The following is a 23,683-nucleotide window of genomic DNA, read 5'->3' on the forward strand; positions in this document are numbered from 1 at the left end:
TAAAGCTCTTCAGAACGGGAGCCACTTCGCGCTGCCATACCCCCAAACGGCCAAACCGCAAGCCAAATCTTCTCGCCGAAGGCCTTCGGGACGCTCGGAACCGGTCGGATCCTCGAGCTCGTATGCGACCGCAACGCCGCCGCGTACATTCGGGACCTTTCTACGCTCGCCGCTCGTCGGTGCCTGATCCCATTACACCTTTCTAGGACGGGCCGACTTTTCCACCGCTTGGGGGCGGGTATGTCGACGGGTCATTTCTTGATTCCGTACTTCATAAACGGCATTTTTTTTTTCTGGTCCAAAATACTGAACAAAAACTACTTTTATAAATAACTGAAACGGTTCGCATCACTTATATTTTGTATTTCGACTAAAAAGAAGCTTTTAGTGGATCTGACCAGTAGTAAGCCCAGAACTAAAGACGTCACATATCGCGCGCTTTCGGTACCGCGGGTCGCCCCCGTAGGTGGAAGAAGTTTCCGCGTCGTCCGGTTAAAATATGACGCACTGATATTTCGTTACTCTCTCCGTGCCGAGTAGCTTGCCCGAACCCCAAGAGACGTGGAAACCGCAAAAAAGGTAGACGCTTAAATATGATTGCAGGGCTCCTTTAAGGTAAAATGAAGTATTGCGCCAACTGTCTATGTCTATGTGCTTGTAGATATACGATGTGTGAATTTATGTATCTTCCTACAATAGCGACTCTTTTCAAAAGTGCGCGCCATCTAGCAGCTCCTGCGTCAATTATTCGAGTCAGCCCATGGCCTCCGAGATCCTGAAGCGCGCGCGCGAAGGCTTCCCCGGCCATCCCATTCGAGTCGCTCCCCAGCAGTACGACTGTAATCGCGCTAACTCCGTCGCTCGCCGCGAGGTGGCGATGTCTGCCCAGTCATAACACAGGGGTGAGCCGTCAGCGTCGCAGGCAGAGATCTGCACTGGTACGGGCTAAACCACAAGCCACGGGCCGACCCGTTCACGGCTACATTCATGAAGGGCCCGGACCGGGTACGGGTCTTACATTCAAGCCTACAAGGCGGGCCAAAGCGGACAGAGCCGGCCATTACTTTTTTTTTTTTAAGCAACATGCTTTTTGGAAGCATGTTCGGGGGGGGGGGGGGGGGGGGGAGGGGGAGGGAGAAACAGATGCTTAAGCGTGTGTGTGCCGTATATTTTTTTAGGACCAACTTAAATCAAATTGGTCCTGTTTTTTTTATGTTTCGGTGTGTTTGTGGCTCATGCTCTTCCAAAGGACAAGCAGCGCGGCGTTTCTTTTCGCCCATCTTCCAGTTTACTCGGGCGTGCCCCAAGGTTCTGTCTTGGGGCCATTGCTGTTCTTAATATATATAAATGACATAGTACATTACACTCCATCAGACATTCATATAAGGCTTTTCGCCGATGACTGTATTATTTACTCAGCTGTTAATTCAACCGATCGACAAACTTCCATAAATGAATATCTTAAACGCATTAAAGAATGGTGTGACAAATGGGATATGAAAATAAACTACACAAAGTCCGTGTATTGCCATATCACTAAGAAACGAAGCGTTTTGCCATTTAAATACTGCATTGGAGACATTGAATTGAGCAATGTAGAGCACTGTGAGTACCTTGGTGTCACGTTTTCTAAAGACCTATCCTGGACCAAGCATATTGACACCGTCTGCACGTCGGCATATAAAAAAGCTTTGTTTTTTGAGACACAAGTTAAAACATACAACTAAAGAGATCAAGACGGTTGCTTATAAAACATACGTTAGGCCCATCTTGGAATATGGTAGTGTCGTCTGGGATCCTTATACAAAAAAAGACATTGATAGGCTAGAAAAGGTCCAACGACAAGCGGCGTGTTTTATTCACTCTAACTACAGACAGACAGCATCCCCAACGGAAATCCTCAGAGCTAATAATATACCGGGTGAAACAAGGAGACGGCGAGCTCTTTAAATCGACCGGAAAATTTGGTTTCTTGACCTATCGCGCTACGACTTTGTGCAGCGTTGCCCACAGATGGTGCATTTTTTTTTTTGTAAAATTTGCAAAGAGAGAATTTACCTGAGGAAAAAGCAAAGAAAGAAAAAGGCTTAGCTCCTATGGAAACGCAGCGACGTCACCGGTCTTCAAAGAGCACGGCGCCGTTTCGCACGGGAGACAAGAGATGGCGCAAGCGGTCACGACGCCAACTGCCCCAACGAACGAGCAGACGATGCCGAGAGCCGGCCTATTTAGCAGACAAGGAACTGCAGTTCCTTGTTGTTACTGTGCCTGTTTTTTTTTTTTTTTTTTTTTTTTTTTGCAACTGTCGCCGCCTGCGGAAGCGCGCCGCTTTTGAGTCGCAAAGATTGTCTGCTTAAGACGCTGGCTGTCGGCGCCGTATGCTCGTTCGTTGCGCCATCTCCTGTGTCCCGTGCGAAACGGCGCCGTGCTCTTTGAAGACCGGTGGCGTCGCTGCGTTTCGATAGGAGCTAAGCCTTTTTCTTTCTTTACTTTTTCCTCAGGGAAGTTCGCTCTTTGCAAATTTTACAAAAAAAAAAAAAAAAAGCACCATCTGTGGGCAACGCTGCACAAAGTCGTAGCGCGATAGGTTTCGAAACCGAATTTTCCGGTCGATTTAAAAAGCCTGCCGTCTCTTTGTTTCACCCTGTAGAAACTCTGCACATAAGGCGAGAAGTCGCACGTCTGAAATTTCTTTATTTAATGATCAACGACAAACTAAATTTAAGCCCGAATAAATACGTTCTCCCATCCAGCTCAAAACGATCAAGTAGATTGAATCATACAAAAACATGTCAAACATATAAAAGCCGAATAGATGCCTTTAAACAGTCTTTCTTTGTAAAAACTATTGAGGCTTGGAATTCCTTGCCCAATGATGTTGTAAATTTGTAAAACTGTGTCCTCCTTTGAAGATTCCATTGCAAAGCTGTTAACTTAATGAGAGCTTAAAGTGATGTCCTTTAAGTGTGCAATTTGTAATAATTATGTGGGTTAATTTGTTCAATTTGTTTATTTGTTTAGAGGGCCAAGGTTGTGCATTGTTGTCACTGCTTGTTTGAACAGCAGTGTCTGCTACATTGACAATTTCTTATGCTTGCGTTTTTTTTTATGTGTCATCACAACGATGGATACTCTCCCTGTGATAGCCCTCAAGAGAGCGCAGACAGTATTTTCAAATAAATAAATAAATAAATAAATAAACACGCACACACGCGCGCCTACACAATGCGCATCCTCGCCGGCGTAAACTATTTGTACGTACGAGTGCGTGCCTCCCCAATATGGGTGAAGAGGTTCCACAGAGGGGTGCTTTTCCTGAACAATTTCTCGCAGAGCATCGCAAAATACGGCAATATATATATATTATATAGGTTGTACGCAGCTAGAGTGGGCAATTTAGAACTTTGTCCGTGTTTTGTCCAAACCCGTCGCCACGCCTCCCTTCCTTTTCAACTGTGACACATTGTTGTGTTTACTGCTGCTTGTCATTTTTTTCCCGTCCTTTCCGCGCGAGTTTGGTCGAAGGAAAGGGCGATCGAAGTGATTTTTTATAACAAGCTGCCTAGGCCTGCAGATTAATCCAGCTAATAACATGAGCAAAAAAAAAAAAATACTTACATTATTCAAGGTTTGCAATTTGTATAAAAACCATGTTGAAAGTTGGAATAACGAAGAAACCAGGTTGGAAAAAGGTTAAAATTGATATAAATAAATCAAACTTTTTTTTTTAGATCTCATTGTATTTTTGCATAACAAGTTACATTACAAAATGCCAGCTATACATAACGGGATGTGATGGTGTGTGCGACATGTGCCAAAAATTAGAAGGTTACTAGATGATTACCTCCCTGTTGAATCAGTACCTACATATATCACGAAGTTTATAAAAAAGAAATGTCAAAATCATTGCGAGGTAGTCGCATCTTATCTCTATCATTTTTGTCCTAACGTGCTTATAGTACGAGCAAACAACAATATCTGCGGCATAATTTACGTAATAAATAATAACAAAATATGAAAACAAAGATGACACGAGGACTGCACTTTTGTAGTATCAAGCCTTGCGCTTTTGACCGAAAAGCTACGTCAAACAATGTGCGGATATAAAAAGAAAAAAAAAAAAAGTACAGCATATTGTTGTTTCTACTTAGGGAAATTTTTTTCTTCCTGTGCGAAGTTATTTTTTTTTTTTTATTTTTGCGCTACGACAGATTGAGACACAAAATGCTAGGATTGTAATACAGAAGTTTGCACGGCCATTCCTAGTCAACATAGGCATGACTATGACGGACAGGGTGGCGTATCGAAAGAAACTGCTTAAGGGGGAACACTGGTCTTGGAGCTTTTTTTCTTATTTTATGACCAAACTCAATGAAACTGCACAAGCTTGTTCAGCTTTTTTGCTGATTTCATATATCTGGTAATTTCTTGACTCAGTAGAATTGTCCTGAAGATAATTAAAACTTGCCTGCCTTTGTTTGGAGGAATGATAGTGAAAAAACATTCTCAACAAAACACCCTTTTAACGCATGGCCAGATACTGCGAAGTGTAAAGAAAACAATGTTGGAAGTACTTTTAAGATAAACCCATTATTAGTGATTCTACAGCATATTGAAGTTCAGTGCTCAATGCATGACTGACAAGTAATACAACAGAAGATCAAATAAAAAATTTTTCTAGACTTATATTAAAAAATCTGTTCTCAACATTGTATGCTTCACACATTGAGCAACACATTTCAAGAAAGGTTATATTCCTGACTGCTGTAGATGCTGAGATATCCCCCCCCCTGCAAATTTTCAACGAGTCCAAAAATTGTGTTATGAGAAAACAACTTTAATGCACATTCAGCCCGCATAGAAATTATAAATTCATTTATATCTCGAATATTCATCCACGAAATTAGAAGCTTGGTAGATTCAGAAAAACAACAGCCATAGCTGTTTTCAAAAGAATGCAGTTTTAGGAAGTTTTTGGCTCTAAAGACCCATGTTCCCCCTTAAAGCCAGTGCATCGAAAAGTGGTACTTCGAGTCCAACCTAAAAATTCAAGGCTTGAGATCTAAATATATATACCACGCTGGAATACCGATAAACCAGGTTAGAACAAGGTTGGAATTTATGAATAAACCAGAGCTGCTTTTCTTGAGATCCCAATGCCCGTTTGCAAATCATTTAAGTTACATCACAAGGTGTATAACGAGATACGATGCTCTGTGCTACATGGGCCAAAAACTAGACGTTTACAAGATAACGCCCCACCTTTTGAATCAGTACCTGGGTGATTTTAGATAAGGTCGACCAAAGGGTGGCTGGTCGACATTTTTAAATCAACTGATGTTTTTATATGCTATTTCCTAGTGTCTGGTATAAACGAATTCACTCTTAGTTTTGACCAGGAAAAATATTTGGGGACAGGAAACATCGTAAGGCACTAAGAGGTGGACAGTTGCATTAACGCGCACTGATGGAGTGGGCACGTTTGAGAGTGAATAACTAAAACGATAACATTAGGGGAATGCTAATACTTTTGAGACGAAAACTATGGGTACAGCTTGCTTGTAATATAAAGTAATAATATTTATTTAAGTTTATTAATTTTTTTAACCATTGTCAAACGTGCCTGCTCGAACGACAAATGGCGAAATTTGTAGGCCTCTATCTCATGGAATAATTTGATCATATAATTTGCTGATAGTATTCTACTTTTATATGTCTATTATTTAAAAAAAAAATAAGGTTTCTGAGTGATACCGTAGTCGGGATATATTAAGGCAAACATGGGAAAAAAATCAAACAACAAAAAATCCGATGAAAAAAAAAAACACCACCTTCGATTTTTTAAAATTTGGGTACCCTGTTATAGTATATTCCGGCATTCATTTCTATTAAAACATGTTGCATTATTTTATTGAGAAAGAAGAAACAACTCCCCAAATTAGGGTCCTTTTTCAAAGCCTACACTTAGCAGTGCCCTATACCAGAAGTGACTCTGAGCTCCAGTTTCATGAAACTTACGCACATATTTTATATATTTTTATTCAGATGAGGCCATTGATAACCATAGCAATCGTTCACACATTAAAATTGAGGAGAAACTACTGCGTACGAAGAGATATCATATTACGAGTTAGTGATCCGAAAAAAGATCCTGCAGCCATCGGCCACTGACAACTTTGTTCACTTTATTGTCCTATACAACACTATATGCTCCACTCTCTTCCCCTCTATCTATATCTCCCTCTCTCTCTTATATATCCCTGACATATACCTGGAATAAAAACATACTGAGGCATTCACTTTCTGCGTGATAGTGTTCTGTGGCTAGCAACAATCATTTCCTCGCGACAATCACGATTACGGCGCAATAGTTGACGGAAGTAGCAGGCGACACTCGTTGCCAGTTCTGGAAAAACGGCCGATAGAATCTTTTTTCGCATTTCCCCGCTCGCTGTCAAGGATCAGGGGGTTCACTTCAACCAGCAAAATATGGCCGCCGATGCCTGTTTATTGAGCAGTCGTGCCTGTCGCCATCACACTCCCTGGCGTCACGGGCGATAATACCAGGCACAAAAAGGCACACTGACAGACAGCAGAACCCACCAATACTCGAGCCCCGCCTAAATACACTAGAGCGTAAACGCTGTCGCCATGTTAGCGTAGAAAAGGTTAACATAGCGACATTGTCTACGTCTTAGATAAGGAGAAGCATGGCGTGTGGTATGAGCCGGATTCTTACACGAGGTGCAAGGTGAGCCCTGAGAACCTGTCTGCTGCCCTAGAGTTTTTCGCGAAAGACGAGCTATAATGTTCGCGCCACTGTCTCAACCAGAAGGACGTGATCTCTGTCATGCTCGACGGGGAGAAAACGTTCGTGCCAAAGCGCTTCCTGACACGCTCAATCCGAGAGGCCTTTCGTCTATACAAAGACAAGCATCCTGATTCCGGCGTTGGGCTAACGAAATTCTATTCCTTGCTCCCTAGATGGGTCAAATGTATTCAGCACCAGGAAGTGTGCATTTGTGTACGCTGAGCCAATTATTACCTTTGTATTGCCGCTATACAGAACGCGCCTTTTCTGGCGTTCAGTCATGGCCCGCGTGGCGGCTGTGTAGGTCATCAACAGTAGGAACCTGTGACATATATGTAGCACGGACAGTTGGATCTTGTTAGAAGAAACTTTTATAAATGGGTACATCGAGGAAAACCTTGATACAGTGCCGAATATGATGCCCCAAGGACTGCTCAATTTGAATGCAGGGACATCTTATTTATCACAGTTTTCTTCGCGGGTTATTTAACCTACTATTTTACTGGGTGATAGCTTATAATCTTTATAATGATCACTATATGAGAATAACGAAACGTTATCCTCGAGCAGGATAAAATATCTCGGCATGCCAAGATCCATTCGTACACCGAGAGTATCGAAGCTCTTAAGGCCAGTTCAGACACTTGCGTTCGACTGCGGTGCGTTCGGTTGCGGAAGCGCGACTGCGGAACGATGCGGAGTGCGCTTGCGGATGGCTTGTACACACAGTTGCGTCGAAGCGCCGTCCGCCGCAGTCAAGAACCAATAGGAGCTTGCTATCGGCTCTTGCGGCGCACCAATCGAAACCACCGGAAACCACGACTTGCAGCGAATGAAGTCAAGCAACTATGATCACAACAAACATGGTGGCGTCCGTCGGTGGCGTCGATCTGTGGCCACGACTTCTCCGTGTTCGTCGGGGTTGTTGAGACTGGAAGAAACAGAAAACCTGAGGAATATCTTCCTAGACTGCGTGCGGGGATACATTGCACAGGCGGGCAGTGAGGCGAACTGGCCCCTGGTTGTGCGGGCTACCACCGCGATGATTCTGCTCCAGCGGCGACGCAACCCCGGCCGTGAGTGGGTGCGCTCACTCCTGGGGTGCTATGTTGCGCTTTTTGGACTCCCAGGAGACTAGGGAGAGGGAAGTGACGTCAACGACACAGCAAGCGCAGATTGGGTGTTGACTTTGTCTTCTTCTGTCAACATCCAATCTGCGTTTGCTCTAGTCGTTGACATCACTTCCCTCTTCCAAGTCTCCTGGGAGTCCAAAAAGCGCAACATAGCACCCCTGCGCTCCCGCCAAACTTTCGGGGAGTACCACCATCTGGTGCGCGACATGCGCCTGGACAACGGCCAGGACTTCTTTCAATACTTTTGCAGGACGAGGCAGAGGTGAGTACGTAGAAGAAACTTTGGGAAGAGGGATTTGTCCCAGTTTTTCGTGTAGGGTTCTGTGTGCATGGAGGTGCCGACTTTGCCTCGCTAATTTTCTGCTGCCACGGTGTCACCCGATTTTATGGGGTTTGGCACTATCCTTGTGGCTACCACTAGAATTAGAGCTGGATTAGCTCGCTTGCAAGAGGTGGCAAAAATGATTTGCTGGTCGCATAGCATTACTGAGTGTTTTGTTTTGGCTTCCCTGCAATCACGCGCTCTTCTGTTTTAGGTCTCCGGCAATTACTCGGCGGTTTGATCTCGATCGCTGGAAATTAGTCAGTGACGACGTCACCTTTCAGAACACTTCATCAGTGTTCATGTATGAGTCAAATGAGGAATTCCGTATGACTAATGCACAAGCGTATCTAACACGAAATCATTTATGCAATTGAAGTGTGTCATTGATGTAGTTGCGAAATGTTGAATTTGGGATGACGGCACAAGGTTTTTACCTTTAAAAAGTGGTAAGTGTGAGGCAGACCTATTGAGAACATTTCAAGGCTATAACTGGGAGTGCAGTCCCTCAAACGTTATTTATGTTCCAATGTTACTTAACACGCTTTCACCAGTTTGGAGAACCAAACTTTTAGTTTAGCGCGCCTGCATTTCGATCACAGTATGTACTAAGATTAATGCAAGGTAACAAATTGCGAAGTTATTTACACTGTACATTGTGTGCCTGCACCATAGTATGAATAGCACAAACAAGCAATCTGTATTTTATACATTTTTAAAAAAAGTGTAAGGTTATCGATCATCCAATTAATGTGGCAGACTGCGCTTACTCTGAGCACTATTCAAAGGATTTGAAGTTGTGGCTCCTGAATGTGTAGTCTCAGCAAATTGCAGAAAAGTATGGACGTTGTGTTTGTGCTGTGTACATCCATTTAAATTGACACTTTTCTTTCTCTTTTTAGTGCACAGCAACTGTTGAGTCGCCATTTTACCAAAATAAGACAGCAGAGCCTCATATCTTTGTTTGTAACAATTCTGAAACGCCCTGGTTTATAGGTCTCGAGGCATTCATGGTTATTGCAATAGCACTAAAACCTCTTGGTCTGCAGATACGACCACCTCCTCTTGCTGGTCGGCCCCAGCCTACAGGAGACAACCTTCTGGAGGGAGCCCATACCACCAGCTGAAAGGTTGGCCCTGACAATCAGGTATGTCAAAGCTACTGCTCCACTAACGAGCTCTGTCACACAAGATGTTATGAGCACTATTTCAAAAATAGGCCCATACGTATTCCTTCAAGTGGTGCAATCGACGTCCCCTCACCTTTGGCCGAGGGAAGAATAAAATCCTGATTTCTGAATTGCAGCTGTTTTTAAGGGCTAATAATTTAATAGATAATGTTAGTGGATTTGTTCACGATGGTTCAGTTTAGCGAAAATGAAATGAAACAACGGTGCTTGGAAGCACAGCAGACATTGCTTTCAAAAGTGGTACAGTAAATAGAGAGACCTAAATTATTTTATGTATTTCAAACTTAGCTGAAGCCTGCAGGTGCTGAGGCACCAATGCTAATTCGTGGCTGATGCTTAGTGCAAATGCCATGATTGCGGGATTACTGCTGTCCATATGTGGCCTTGTGCATGAATTTGCCATTGCGTTCGTAGTTTGTCCGAGTACCCCAGGAGCTCGGATTCCTCTCGCGTCCGGATGTGCTGGGCGCTAGACCTAGGACGCTGCTTGGGAGCCGGTGGTCTTGGCCCTTTAGGAGACGCGGGCCTTTTCGTAGCAGCAGGTACTGCTCCATTTGCTTGACTCGAACAACCTGCCTGAGGCAGAAGATCCTCGTGTGGCGCTGCTGGGCCTTGCAGGGGTGGGGTCAGCTGCGCCGCAGTTGGTGTCTCGCCCCTCTCCTCCAAGTGCACCAGCAAGGAACATGTAGCTGAGGGCTCGAGGTGGTCATAATCCTGTCGAGTAAATGGCTTGCATAGAACACAGAAACAAACTCCAAACAGTTCTGCACACTACAGGACAGTAACTTTTATGAAAGTTTTGCAAAGAGGCTTGATTTATCAACTGGACCGAAGCAATGGAAACAGGTCAGGACAGCAATCTAGCTTCAGTGTCCAGGAGCATGTTAGTAATATCCGAAGCACATGTATTGTAGCCTATCGCCAACTTTTCTTTTAACCCCATAACTATTTCGGATGAGCCTCACTCATAAACGTGGAGCCATCCCCAGCCCGTTCAAGACTAGTGTAGCTCGTCTCCCTTCCCCAGTTTACCACTGGACCGCCGTGAATGGCCCAGGCTCGCTCATGGCTTAGTTTGAGACTCTGCCAACAATTGAAAGTGTAGGTTTTTTGGCTTAGTTTTGCTCCTTTTTTCTTTGAGGCTAAAAATTTGGTTTGAAAAGCAAAAAAAGCTTCCCCACAAAAAAAGAAAAAAAGAGAAAGGATGTTGTGGGTCAGAAGTTTAAAACAAAAAGAATGGTTATGGGGTTAAACTCGCCACGAAGCATACCAAATCGCTTTTGGCAACAGTAATAGGCGTAAAGCGGGCCAGCTAGAATGTATATAAAAATGCTTATCGAAGGGAATCGTTAAACAGAATATATGATTTCATGCCACAGTACGTCTTCCGTTCCTGCTTCAGCATCCCAGGCTGGCCTTCTGCAGCAGGGGTTCCTTTTCCGTTGTAGACCCCCATCAGGATCTCTGCTTATTGAGGGAGGCACGAAAAATTTGAGAATGAAAGCAATGCACCTCCGAGCATAGTTCTTTTGAAAACGGAGAAATATAAAGGAGCTTTCAACTCGTCAGATTCTCTACAGGTACCATCACTTATACAAACTTGCCTTGTGCTGTGGAGCCTTCACCTGGACTTGGCTCGTTGGCCTGGCCAGTGTTCGAGGCCTTCGACGCAGGTGCACAAACCATGGACCTACCATCAGATTAATCATTACAGTCGCAAACATGTTCGCAATTTGAAGTGTGTGGGGAAATGTTTGTCCCTACTTTCTGCGGTGAATTTGCCCATCCAAGAATCCAAGAAACTTGTAGAGCACCCACGTTGGCTGCGTCACGTCTTCCCGGCCGGCACCACTTTTGCCTTCGCACCTTTAGACTCCTTGGCGTACCTGTCGCTAATCAGCCGCCACCTGCGCTGGCACTCCGCCTCTGTGACACCTGAAATTAGGAACCTCATCAGGGCGGCACCAGCAAAATGAAAGCAATGGATTGCAAAAAGATACCATTAGAGGCAAAGAATGCGCAATAATTATTCTCTCCCACTGAGGTCATTCAGAAAACAAAACAAGAAAACAAGGTATTGATGTACTCAATAAATATTGGTGCATTAGTTTTCAGTGTATTCTGCACAAAATAAACGCACAACCCAGTTTTCAACATGCATGCTGCTAGAATATTTGCATGCCAAAGTTTTTATTCAAAAGCGGGGCTTATCAGCGGCGCCTTGAGCATATATGTTTGCGAGCACAGCTAATGCACCTGTGGTAGGTAATAGCAGCCTGGAGGTTTTATGGGCTCTAACACTTTCACGCGTACTCATCACGTGGTTGTAGTAGAACAATGGGTAATAAAAGCTCGGTGCCTGCATTAGGTAACGTTTCTGTTCGCGCTAATTCACGTTGGCTTTTCGGAAAGTCAACGCCGGGAACGTACGCGCTGCACGAGCTCGCATTCACTGTATAATACAATCTAAGTAAATTATCAAAAAGAAAGCCTAGGCGAACGCACGTGCAGAGTGCTATTTGTTGGATTTTTGCTTCAGAAAAAAAAAAAAATACCGACGCCAACACGTGAAGCGCCTGTACCTACGTTCTCTTTGATGCTTTGTTAGCTTAAAGATATATGTATAGGCGACTGAAAGCAGGGCGTCTTGGTGCCGCTATTTCTTTGCTTGAGTGAAAAAAGCACGTAGGGGCTTTAGCCAAACCTACCGTCGCGTGCATGCACGCATGAGGCAAAAGACGAGACGCTATGGTTTCAGACGTCTATATTGAACAAATGCACCTTACCCATTTGCCGCGCGATGTATGCCCACGCGTTGTCTCTTTTAGTACTGTCGCGGTAGTCTGACCGGCTCGTGTCGTAGAGCCAGGGGTGCGATTCGACGTGCATGATGAGCGCCTCCTGGTCGCTCACCGTGGGCTCCCCTGGCTTTTGTTGGGCTCCTCTTGATTCCATTCTGCAGGGAATGCTTGATATCGAGTCCGACTCGACTACAGTGGAGCACACGACCGTCACCGGCAAAGCAGACAACCCCGACCGGAAAAACGAGACGAACCGGATGTAGTTGCCAGCGCCGCGCATGCGCTTCGGCGTTCTTTTTTTCGCGAATTGTGATTGGTCCACCGCAACCCACCGCACGCCCCTCCGCACTGGAAAGTTCAGCCTGGCCCAACTCTGCTGCGGTGCGTTGCGGAACGCCAAGCGTCGTCGGTTGCTAGGCGACCCGCTTCTGCAGTCGACCGCAAGCATGCCGTACCACACTGGAACGCAGTCAAATGACACTGTCTGAACTGGCCTTTACAGTCCGGCGCGGTGGCACCGATCAACTGAAATGGCTTGTCCCCGGAAATAAATAACTAGCAAAAACAATTTTAGTAGTCTATCTTTATTCTTGTGTGTAAAATAAAGTTGTTTCTTTTATTTTAAATATAAACTATACCGGAAAGTGAAACTTCACACTGCATCATCTTTTCTTGAATCACTAGTATCTAATATGATACCTCTTTGTACGCTGTATGTAAAAGGCTGTATAAAGTTTCTCCTCACTTTTAGTGTTTGACCGATTGCTATAGTTGTCAGTGACCTCATCTGAATAAAAATATATTCATGATGTGTGTTAGTTTACTAAAACTGGAACTCAGAGTCTTCTCGTATAGGGCACTGCTAAGTGTAGTCTTTGAAAAAGGACCCTACTTTGGGGAGTTGCTTCTTCCTTCTCAATAAAATCATGCAACATGTTTTTAATAAAAATGAATGCCAAAATAGAGCATGACAAAGTACCCAAATTTGAAAAAAATCGAAGATTTTTTTTCTATTTACATGGGAATTTTTATTTTTCATTTTTTTCTCATGTTTGCCTAAATATATCCCGACTACCATTTCACTAGATGCCTTATTTATTTTTTCAATAATAACCATATATAAGTGGAATACTACATGCAAATTATATAATAATGATTAAATTATTTCATGAGATAGAGACCTCCAAATTTGGCCATTTGTCGTTCGAGCAGGCATGTTTGTCAATTTTTAGAAAAATAAATAAAATCTAAATAAGCATTATTACTTTACGCTACAAGCGAGATGTAACCATAGTTTGCGTCTAAAATGTATTAGCATTCTTTTAAAGTTATCGTTTTAGTTATTCACTCTCAAACGTGCCCACTCCATCAGTGTGCGTTAAAGCAACTGTCCACCCCTTCATGCCTTACGATTTTTCCTGTCCCCAAATATTTTTCCTGTTCATAACTAAGTGTGAATTCGTTTATACCAGACACTAGGCAATAGCATATAAAAATATCAGTTGATTTAAAAATGTCGACCATTCGCCCTTTGGTCGATCGTATCTGAAACAACCCGCCTACAATTGTCATGACGTTAAGGAAAAAAAATCTGGTGAAGTAATTTTGATGTGGTTGTTTCTCACCGCCATAATTTTTCCCTAAAGCCAGGGTCACACTGCTTATACATCATGCAAAAGACAGTCTGCATACAGATTCAAACGTGAGTCACCGCGAAATCCGTGCTTCGAACGGGGCACGGCAACGAGTGTAAGGAGACACTTGGTACGCGGCATCTGAACCACGGTCCACGGATATCGTGCATGGTGACTGATATCTGCAAACTGTCTTTTGTGTATTGTATAAGCAGCGTGACCCCGCCTGAAAGGCACTTCTAGTAGAAGCAAGCACCGCAATATGACCCGCTAAAATTGCGTAATAAATGTTAAAAATATTAAAAGAAAGACAACACGGATTGCACTATATAATACTAAACCTCGTGCTCAGATATATAAAAAAAGAAAAAGTACAGCATGTTTATTTATTTATTTTAGGGAAATCCAAACTTTTTATGCACGGAGCTAATTGTTTTCTGGAGGTTTATACGCACTACATATTACAGTCAGAAATATCATGGGCGCGCTGGTAGCGGTATGGTCGCCACATGTCCAGATGAATATGTCAAATTAAATAAACATCACAACTTGTCTATCTACTTTCCCAGAGCAGCTGTTCACCGTTCTACCCCAATGCACAAAAATCTGTAAGTAGAAGTTGCAGTAACTCGACGTAACGAGACTTTTTTTGGACTCTTCTCCTTCGCGGCATGCCGCCAATGACTCGGTAAAGAGTGCCTCCCCGCGGAGAGACAGCGCCTCCTACTCTTTTTCCGATTACGCCCTCTCCGCACAAATGGGACGGCCGGAGAAGCTTTCGCGCGCTTCAGGATCTCAGAGGCCATGGTCAGCCATTGTTTAGACACGCACTCTGAGCGTTTATTGGACACGAGGGCTGCGTCAGCGTTCGGGAGCGACTCGGATCCAATCACATACGTCGTGCCCCCAAATATGGCGACCGTCAACGTTGCTTGATGGGTCTTTCAAAAGTGTATGCGCCGAGAAACTGAGAGAGAGGAGGAAAAAAGAGCGCGCGGGGACGTCAAACACCGAGCTCTAATTGGAATGATTAGTGGGCAGACCTAAAGCCAAACGTCGGCATACGGCGTTTGGCTTTCGCATTCGAGCGCGTTCGACGAGTGAAGTGGAGCCGAAAGCAGACTTTGTCTCCACTGCAGATGTCGAACGTGTTAAGGCTTTGTTGTGCTCCGACATCGAGCGTAGCAAACGTGGTGTAGCGCAGCGCACACGGATGCTGATTGGTCGCAGATAATCGAGTTCCTGCTCGCTGGCCAAAAGGACGCGCGCGTTCTGCGCTACGCTGCGTTGGCTGCGCTCAGCGTCAGAGTACAACAAAAGCCTTCAGAACGCAGAAAGCCACCGTCCGACTTTTGGCTCTTGTATTCGAACATATTCGACGAGTGCAGTGGAGACAAAGGCGGTTAGTTTTAGGTCTACCCTCTAATCGTTCCAATCAGAGCTCGGCGTTCTGACGTCCCCTCTCGTCTCCTTCTCTCCCTCAGTTTCTCGGCGCAACCGCTGTTGTACATCCGATTGACTTCCCGCATCTCATGTAAATATTTGTAAATGATCTTCCCTTGTCTGTCCTTCGCGCTATTCATTGTTCATAATGCTTATTGAGCTAGCCCAACTTAATATTGTAATATATAAACTCATCTGACTTTGCTAGTTTATTTCCTAATTTTTTTGGAGTCATTGACGCAGACTCCCATTGATCAATATTTTTTTCAGTGGCAATCTTCCGTCTTTTTTTGGGTGCTTTTTGGATATTTTCGTAGGTGACAAAGGTGTAGGTACAACTTCTCTTGGGGTGCCATCGGCAAATAAAGCAATATGCAAAGTACCACCTCATAATTAAGTCAACATTCTCAACTGTCTATAATATCGATACGCATTCAAGCAAAGTAGTGATATCACTCGACGTATTTTGAAACTATTTATCCTGTGTTTTTGCGTTTGTGCGTGGCTACACAATAATTCATACGAAGATTACGACATAAGCTCGAGATATCTGTTCAGAAGCGGATTGTATTTCCTCCGAGTTCTACACAGAACGTTTCAGTTGTAGTAACGTCGAAAGTTGAGCTAGCTGGTACTTTGAAAACATACCTAAAACAGCGCACACGCACAGGAGGAAGAGAATAGGAGACAGGAAAGAGCGCTGACTCCCAACTTATGTATTTTGAAAGAAATAGAAAGACGAAGCTTCATGCATGAAGCCCACGCGCACCCACAAAGTAAAAAGAAACAAGACAAACGGATACATTATTAACGAGGAGAAAAAAGAAAGAAAAAATACATTACTAACAAAGAAAAAAAAGAAAAAACAGAAAAAACATTTGCATGTCACGTGACGTCACAGGGGTCACGTGACCCCTGTGAGGTCACGTGGCGATGACGTCATCACGATGACGTCATCGTCACCACCAGTGACGTCAGTGATAACGTCATCATAACGACCGCAATGACGTCACTGATGACGTCATAATCTCTGATGACATCGTCCTCATCGTCATCGTCACTGATGACGTCATTGGCATCGTCATCGTCATCGTCACTGATGACGTAATCAGCGACGTCACCAGTGACGTCACGCGTACCATAATGCACCGCGCGGTTACGCCGACGGCGACACCGCTCAAGCCGGAAACGGACGCCTTAGAGCTGCGCTCTAAGTACATTTCCATAAAGTACAAGCCGGCCAAGATCGCTTGTATGCACTGGCTAGGAAGTCTAGTTCCTCGTCACTCAAGGATAGTGAAGGATTACTCACACACCGCTGACTTGATTTTTGGATGTGGTAGGCTTCTAAAATTTCTCTAGTTTGCCGATCTCGATATCGTCCTAATATTGTTGTGTCCTAAAAAGTTGTTGAGCACTAACAGGTGAGACAGTGTAAAGGCAGGAGGCCTCTCACGGTGGCGTGAAGTGAATAGAAATGTTCACGAAGTCGGTCATTAAGACATCGTCCAGTCTGTCCAATGTAACAACCACCACGCGTTAAGGGCATCCTGTACACAACATCCTCTGAGCAGGGAACAAATTCGTGCTTGTGACGCTTCTGGCACCCTGGAGTTGAGTGAAGGCTTATTCACACTCTTGCAACCTAGTACGATCGAGAAAGACGAGACTTGTTAAAACCTCAACATTTTTCAGGACGAGAGAACACACTGGCACGCTGGCGCCATCTATGCGGCTACCCTGGAACTGCATATGTCACAAGAGCGAAGGTTTTACGAAATTTTTGAGGTCAAATGTGCGTAATACCGATAAGAAAAGCTCATATAACGTTGACAAAAGTTTTTCGAGCCAAGGAAGAAATGCGCGAGAGAAATGCAAAATGTGCCTGACCCGCCAAGTTTACACTACTATCCAATAGATGGCGCCAGTGTGTCCTCTCATTGTAAGAGGTTTCAAGGAACCCAGTTTTAAGAGGTCGCAAAAGCGTGAACGGGCCTTAATTGTATATAACAGAGCCCACTTTAGAACAGATCTTGGCTATCTTGTAGGAAGCAGAAAACACCACCGGGACCTCGTACCTGCTGGCAAGTTGTTTTAAATTGCGGAAAATTTTATGAAGGTATGGAACCTCTACCGGGCGCTTCCTCTGTAAATGAGGTCTGTCTTTGTTAATCCCCTTCACCTTCTCTAACGGAGACCCCAATACCTCAACAAGCACCTGCGAGGGGAACCTGCAGACGCCCTTAGACGATCAAGCTGAGACCCACAACTCTCCTTGACCGCATCGAAACAGGACTTAAACAGGGCCGATCCTAAAATGGAGATGGCTATGCCCCTTTTTGCGACCTTTGAACGTGGAGGACGTGTACGGAGGAATGCCTTTCTTTGATCGAGGAGAAAAGGACCAGCAGAGGTGATTGGGCTGGACTGATAATGAAAGATACAAAAATTGCAAGGTGCCAGCCTTGGGTTGTTCGAAAGTGAATTTGAGGCCTAAGCCACACCTAACGAAGGTTTTCAACACCTGGTGTACGATGTCACTCTCTGCACGTTTCTCATACACAATAAAAGATCATCGACCTATCTAAAAACCTTCCGTACTGGAAGAGAGCTAAGTGCGATGTGAATGGCATGATCTACCCTTGACAAAAAATTGTCACTAAAAATAGGGGCAACACAAGACCCTATACAAATGCCGGATTTTTGCAAATACAGGGCATCCTTCCACCCAACGAACATTTATTTGAGATAGAACATTAAAATCTCTAGGAAGCGTTCTACAGGTATACCGGTAGCGTTTCGGAAGGGGAGGTACAGGTATACCGGTAGCGTTTCGGAAGGGGAGCTCACCATTAACCTCAATACATGACTGAACCGAGGCTAGCAAGGAATGGAGCGGAAGGGAATAGAAAAGATCTTCAACATCCACACTGAAACCTCCATGATTGTTGTACCTCTCAGAACTCAATGATTCAACCACTGCCTCAGAGTTGCGGACAAGATAAGGATTGGTGAGGCAACCAGACAGGTGCCTTTGAAGGTCGGCCGCCACTTAGCCCTGCCAGGTCCCTCGCTCAGTAACGATGGCACGAAACGAGCAGGCGTCCTTATGGGTTTTGGCACTGAAGAACACATGAAGACGTAAGCCTTCTGCTTTTTTGATGTTGCCAGCCAGATGGGTCAGTGTCATATTATTACAGAGGTCCATTGCCCGACACTTTGCCTCCTTTAAGTTAACAGGCTCCGATCGAAAGTTCCTGATCACAGTTGCATTAGCTCTGTCCTGGTACAACTCTTCTGGCATAAGAACAACCGAACCTTCCTCATCAGCTTCTAGATTACGTAGCTGACTGTCCACTGCAAACCTGACCACTGGACGGAGATCATAGGAAAGTGTAAGACGAGCGGGCAGGTTGTAAAGAGCATCCACACATTTTGAGACATAGCGTGGTCTGAAGTCTTCATTGACGTTGTTCGACACACTTCGAGCTAGCGTGAGGAGCTGGGGAGGTTGAAGTTTTGGCTGCAGGCAGTACTTAGGGCCAAGGCTTTGAACCTTCCCTAATAATGGTGGTACTTGTACATCCCCCAAAGTGGAGAAACCACACGCCGGGGGAAGAACCTTCTTCCCTTTCGGTAACCTCCACCACTTCTGCTGCCATAAAAACTCAGCTACATCTGTCACGGATTTATTCAGTTCGAAGAAGGAAAATGGGTGTCTCCGTGGAACATCCCTTTGCGCGGCACATGCCGTCCACATGCAATCCTTGAAGAATCGAGCCTGTCGGTAGTATTCCGACTGAAGGATTTTGCAAATTCTCTTTGAGTTGTCAGGAAGGAACAAAAGAGGAAACGAAGAATAACTGAGGAAACTGAAACGTTTAATGGGGCGAACTTGTGCCCAAGAAATAAAAAGGAAACACAAGATAACAGCAGAGCGTCGCGGGCGTCGATGTCGGCGAAACCGCAGGATCGAGCGCTGGGGCGAGACTGCTCGACAAGGTCGCGGGCGGCCTCTTATCTAAGGTGAGTCACTATCTCGAAGATTCGGCGGAGAAGGTTCGAGCGTAGCGCGCTCGGGGTGAGAATGAACACGCACTTTCTGGAACAACAAAAGCAGGGATAAACGATAGAAGTTACGTCTGGAACAAGAATAAACGAGAACTTTCTAGAGGTTCGTGATCGAGCGTTGCTTTCTCAGCCCTGCGCGCGGCATTAGAGAGTTTTAATAATACGTACAGGGGCAAACGTAAACACCCTACGTTAGCGTTAAGGTTGCGTCAACGGAACGTTACGGACAACGTTACTAAAACACTCAGTTGGGAAACTCGCCGTCGAAACCTGGGCCGCTGGCGTCCACCGAGACCGAGCTAAATGCGACAACAGCGCCACTCTTTTTCGTTTGTCTGTACTATGGTCACCTCGAGCTTTTTGAAAGCCTTTTTTTGCGTAAAAACAAACGGAAAAGACTCTTTTTGTATGAAATTTATTGGAATTTAGTACCAAATGATGGGCGCGTGATGTTTTTATCATCTTTAGTTCGCAGGGTTTTGCGGAACAATTAGTATTGTTTTCATACAACCATGCCTCAGCGGGCCTTTCAGGTTGCGCGTCCCGTCCTAGGTGCATTTTAACTTAGTAGTTGAACGCGGCGAGTCCGCCGGGGAGACGGGGATGGCACCCCTGTAACCTTTACCGCTGTATCTGTTCTTAGAGCCAAAATACAAGTCACGTGCAGTTCTTCGAGTGGCCGCTGCGGGAGAAATGGTGGCGTCGTGTTCGTCATTAGCTCGGTGCTCGGAGACAGACTGGGGCCATTTTTTCAAAGCTGTCTCTATGGGAGTTTCCCAACTGAGTGTTTTAGCAACGTTGGTTACGGAGCACGTCGAATACGCACTTTTAGTACAACGGAAGAAGAACGCATACGTAAAGACTTGCAGCGCCATCTAGATGTGCTCCTGTAAACTGCTTCAAACAATCCAAGGCGGGTATTCGGTCAAGCCAATCCAAAGCCCCGATTCTCCTCGCTTTGTTACGGAAGTGCGTGTTTCCGTGTGCCTGTGATGTACGTGTCTCAATTAATGTTTTTTTTTTTTTTTGTATTGACCGCACGGTAAACATTTTTTTGGGTTCGACGGCGTCGCCAACGTTCTTGGCTATCGACACTCATCTTTGAGGGTGCTCGAAAGGGTTCGTCGCGTTGACTTCTTTGAGGAGGTTGATGTCATCTTCAATGGTAAAGCGAACCCGTACAATGCGCGTAGCACTTCCGCTGGTTTGCCTCACCGCAGCCATTTTTCAAACTGGACTAGTCTCACGCTCTCCCGTACGCGACGAGAGCAACGAGATGGCACGCAAAGACCGCTACGTACGTTCGCAAAAATCGATAGCGAGCGTACGTACGCAAGGCTCGCCGCAGTACGTGCGTATGGCGCATGCGCAGTGTAGAGGACGCAACGTTAACGTTAACGTATTGGGTCTGCGTTTGCTCCTATACGTCTTACTAAAACTCTCTATTACCCCCCCCCCCCCCCCCCTCTTTAAAAGTGCATCGTCCCGATGCAACATAAAACACAAAGCCACAAAGTCACAGTTCACGGTTTGACGAGAGTTCAAAGTTCTATCGTTCGTAATACGGCTTGAGGCGCACGACGTGGACTACTTCGGGTCGTGGTTGGCGTCGTCTTGATGGCCTAGTTCCGTCGGAAAGAACCTCGTAGTTGAAGTCCCTGAGACGGCGAAGAACCTTGTAGGGTCCAAAGTAGCGCTTGAGAAGCTTCTCGCTGAGACCGCGGCGCCGTATTGGTGTCCAGACCCGTACCCGGTCTCCGGGTTGAAAGTGGGCGTCACGCCGGCGAAGATTGTAGCGGCCGGCGTCGACACGTTGTTGAGCCTTAATCCGGAGTCTGGCGAGCTGTCGGACTTCATCTGCCTTTTGGGCAACCTCGTGGGCGTCGTCGCTTGTGTCGACAACCGGTTCGTGGGGTAACATAGCGTCCAGCATTGTCGTTACCTTGGGCCCATGCACCAGATGAAACGGTGTCACTCCGGTGGTCTCTTGTACGGCCGTGTTGTCGGCAAATGTGACGTAGGGCAGCACCTCGTCCCATGTCTTGTGCTCCACGTCGACCTACATGGAGATCATTTCGGCGATGGTCTTGTTGAGTCTCTCCGTTAGCCCGTTGGTCTGCGGGTGGTACGCCGTGGTGCGACGATGGCTGGTGTGGCTGAGACGGAGGACTCCTTGCGTCAGCTGGGCCATGAATGATGATCCACGGTCTAAGATCAGGACTTCGCGAGCGCCGTGCCGGAGGAAGATGGACTCGATGAAAAACTTTGCGATTTCAACAGCCGTTTTTGATGGAAGGGCCTTTGTCTCGGCGTGCCGCGTGAGATAATCGGTTGCGACGATGATTTATCGGTTTCATTGCGTCGACGGTGGGAAAGGACCAAGTAGATCCATTCCGATCTGCTTGAACGGTGCGGTCGGGGAAGCAATCGGCTGCAGGAGACCTGCCGGCTTTATCGGCGGTTTCTTGCGTCGCTGGCACTCGTGGCACGACCGTGTGTAGAAGTGCACGGTCTTCGGGAGCTTGGGCCAATAATACCTTTCACGAATTCGGGCCAGCGTACGGCTGTAACCGAGGTGTCCGGAAGTCGGGTCGTCATAGCAGGCTTGAAAGATCTCCGCTCTGAGGTCGGTAGGGATTACCAGCAGCCATGATGTGCTGTTGTCTCCTAAGTTCTCCTTGTAAAGTACACCTTGTCGGAGGACAAAAGTCGGCAGTGCTCTCGAGAAGACACGGGGGACAGTACACCCTCGTCCTTCGAGGTGCTCGATTAGCGCGCGCAACTCGGGATCGTCTCTTTGACGTCGTGCCATGTCGTCGGTGTTCACTGCACCTAGGAAGCAATCGTCATCATCGTCGTCGCTGCTGCGGGAAGGTGTTTCGACGGGGACCCTGGACAGGCAGTCAACGTCGCGCTTGCGGCCTGACTTGTAGACCACAGTCATGCTGAACTCTTGTAGTCGGAGACTCCATCGAGCGAGGCGTCCTGACGGGTCCTTGAGGTTCGCAAGCCAGGAGAGCGAGTGGTGGTCCGTGACTACACGGAACGGGCTCCCGTACAAGTACGGACGAAACTTCGTGATTGCCCAGACGACCGCGAGGCATTCTTTCTCAGTCGTGGAGTAATTTTTCTCCGCCTTGGACAGTGTCCGACTTGCATAGGCGATAACTCGCTCGGTGCCTTCTTGCACTTGAACCAGTACCGCGCCAAGTCCAGCGTTACTTGCGTCTGAGTGAATTTCGGTTTCCGCATCTTGATCGAAATGTCCTAGAACACGAGGAGTCTGCAGTCGTCGCTTCAGCTCGTCGAATGCCTGCTGCTGCTCCTCGGCCCATTCGAACTTCTCGGCGTCCTTTGTGAGGTTTATGAGCGGTGCGGAAATCCTTGCGAAATCCCGAACGAAGCGCCGATAGTAGGCATATAGTCCAAGAAACCTTCGCACGGTCTTCTTGTCTTCCGGCGCTGGAAATGTTGCGACGGCGCGAGTCTTCTCTGGGTCGGGGCGAACGCCTTCGTTACTGACCACGTGACCTAGGAACTTCAGCTCGTCATAGCCGAACCGACACTTTGACGGCTTCAAAGTGAGTCCGGGGGTCCGTATGGCTTCGAGAACAGCAAGTAGTCGTCGCAGGTGCTCGTCGAAGTCGCTGGAAAACACTACGACGTCGTCGAGGTAGACGAGACAGCTCTGCCACTTCAGTCCTGCCAGTACGGTGTACATGACACGCTGGAAAGTTGCTGGGGCAGTGCACAGTCCGAAGGGCATCACCTTGAACTCGTACAACCCATCCGGCGTGACGAAAGCTCTCTTCTCTTGGTCCCGTTCGTCGACTTCGATCTGCCAGTAGCCGCTCTTCAGGTCCATCGATGAAAAGTATCGGGATTGGCGCAGCCGGTCTAGCGTGTCATCGATGCGGGGGAGTGGATAGACGTCTTTCTTCGTCACCGCGTTCAGCTGCCGGTAGTCCACGCAGAACCCAAGCGTTCCGTCCTTCTTTTTAACCAGTACGACTGGAGAGGCCCAGGGACTGCTTGAAGGTTGGATTATGTCGTCGTTCAGTATCTCTTTAACTTGCTCCTGGATCACCTCCCTTTCTTTAGCGGAGACTCTGTACGGTGACCGACGCACAGGCCGCGCGTCGTCCTCGGTAACGGTGCGGTGCTTCGCAACGGTGGTTTGGCGCACCTTTGACGACGTGGCAAAGCAGTCGCGGTATTCGGTGAGGAGGTCACTGCGCTGTCGTCGTTTCGGGCCCAGAAGCTTAGGGTCAATGTCGA

Source organism: Ixodes scapularis, unplaced genomic scaffold (genome assembly GCF_016920785.2).
Source record: "Ixodes scapularis isolate PalLabHiFi unplaced genomic scaffold, ASM1692078v2 PGA_scaffold3__209_contigs__length_174095766, whole genome shotgun sequence".
Lineage (NCBI taxonomy): Eukaryota > Metazoa > Arthropoda > Arachnida > Ixodida > Ixodidae > Ixodes > Ixodes scapularis.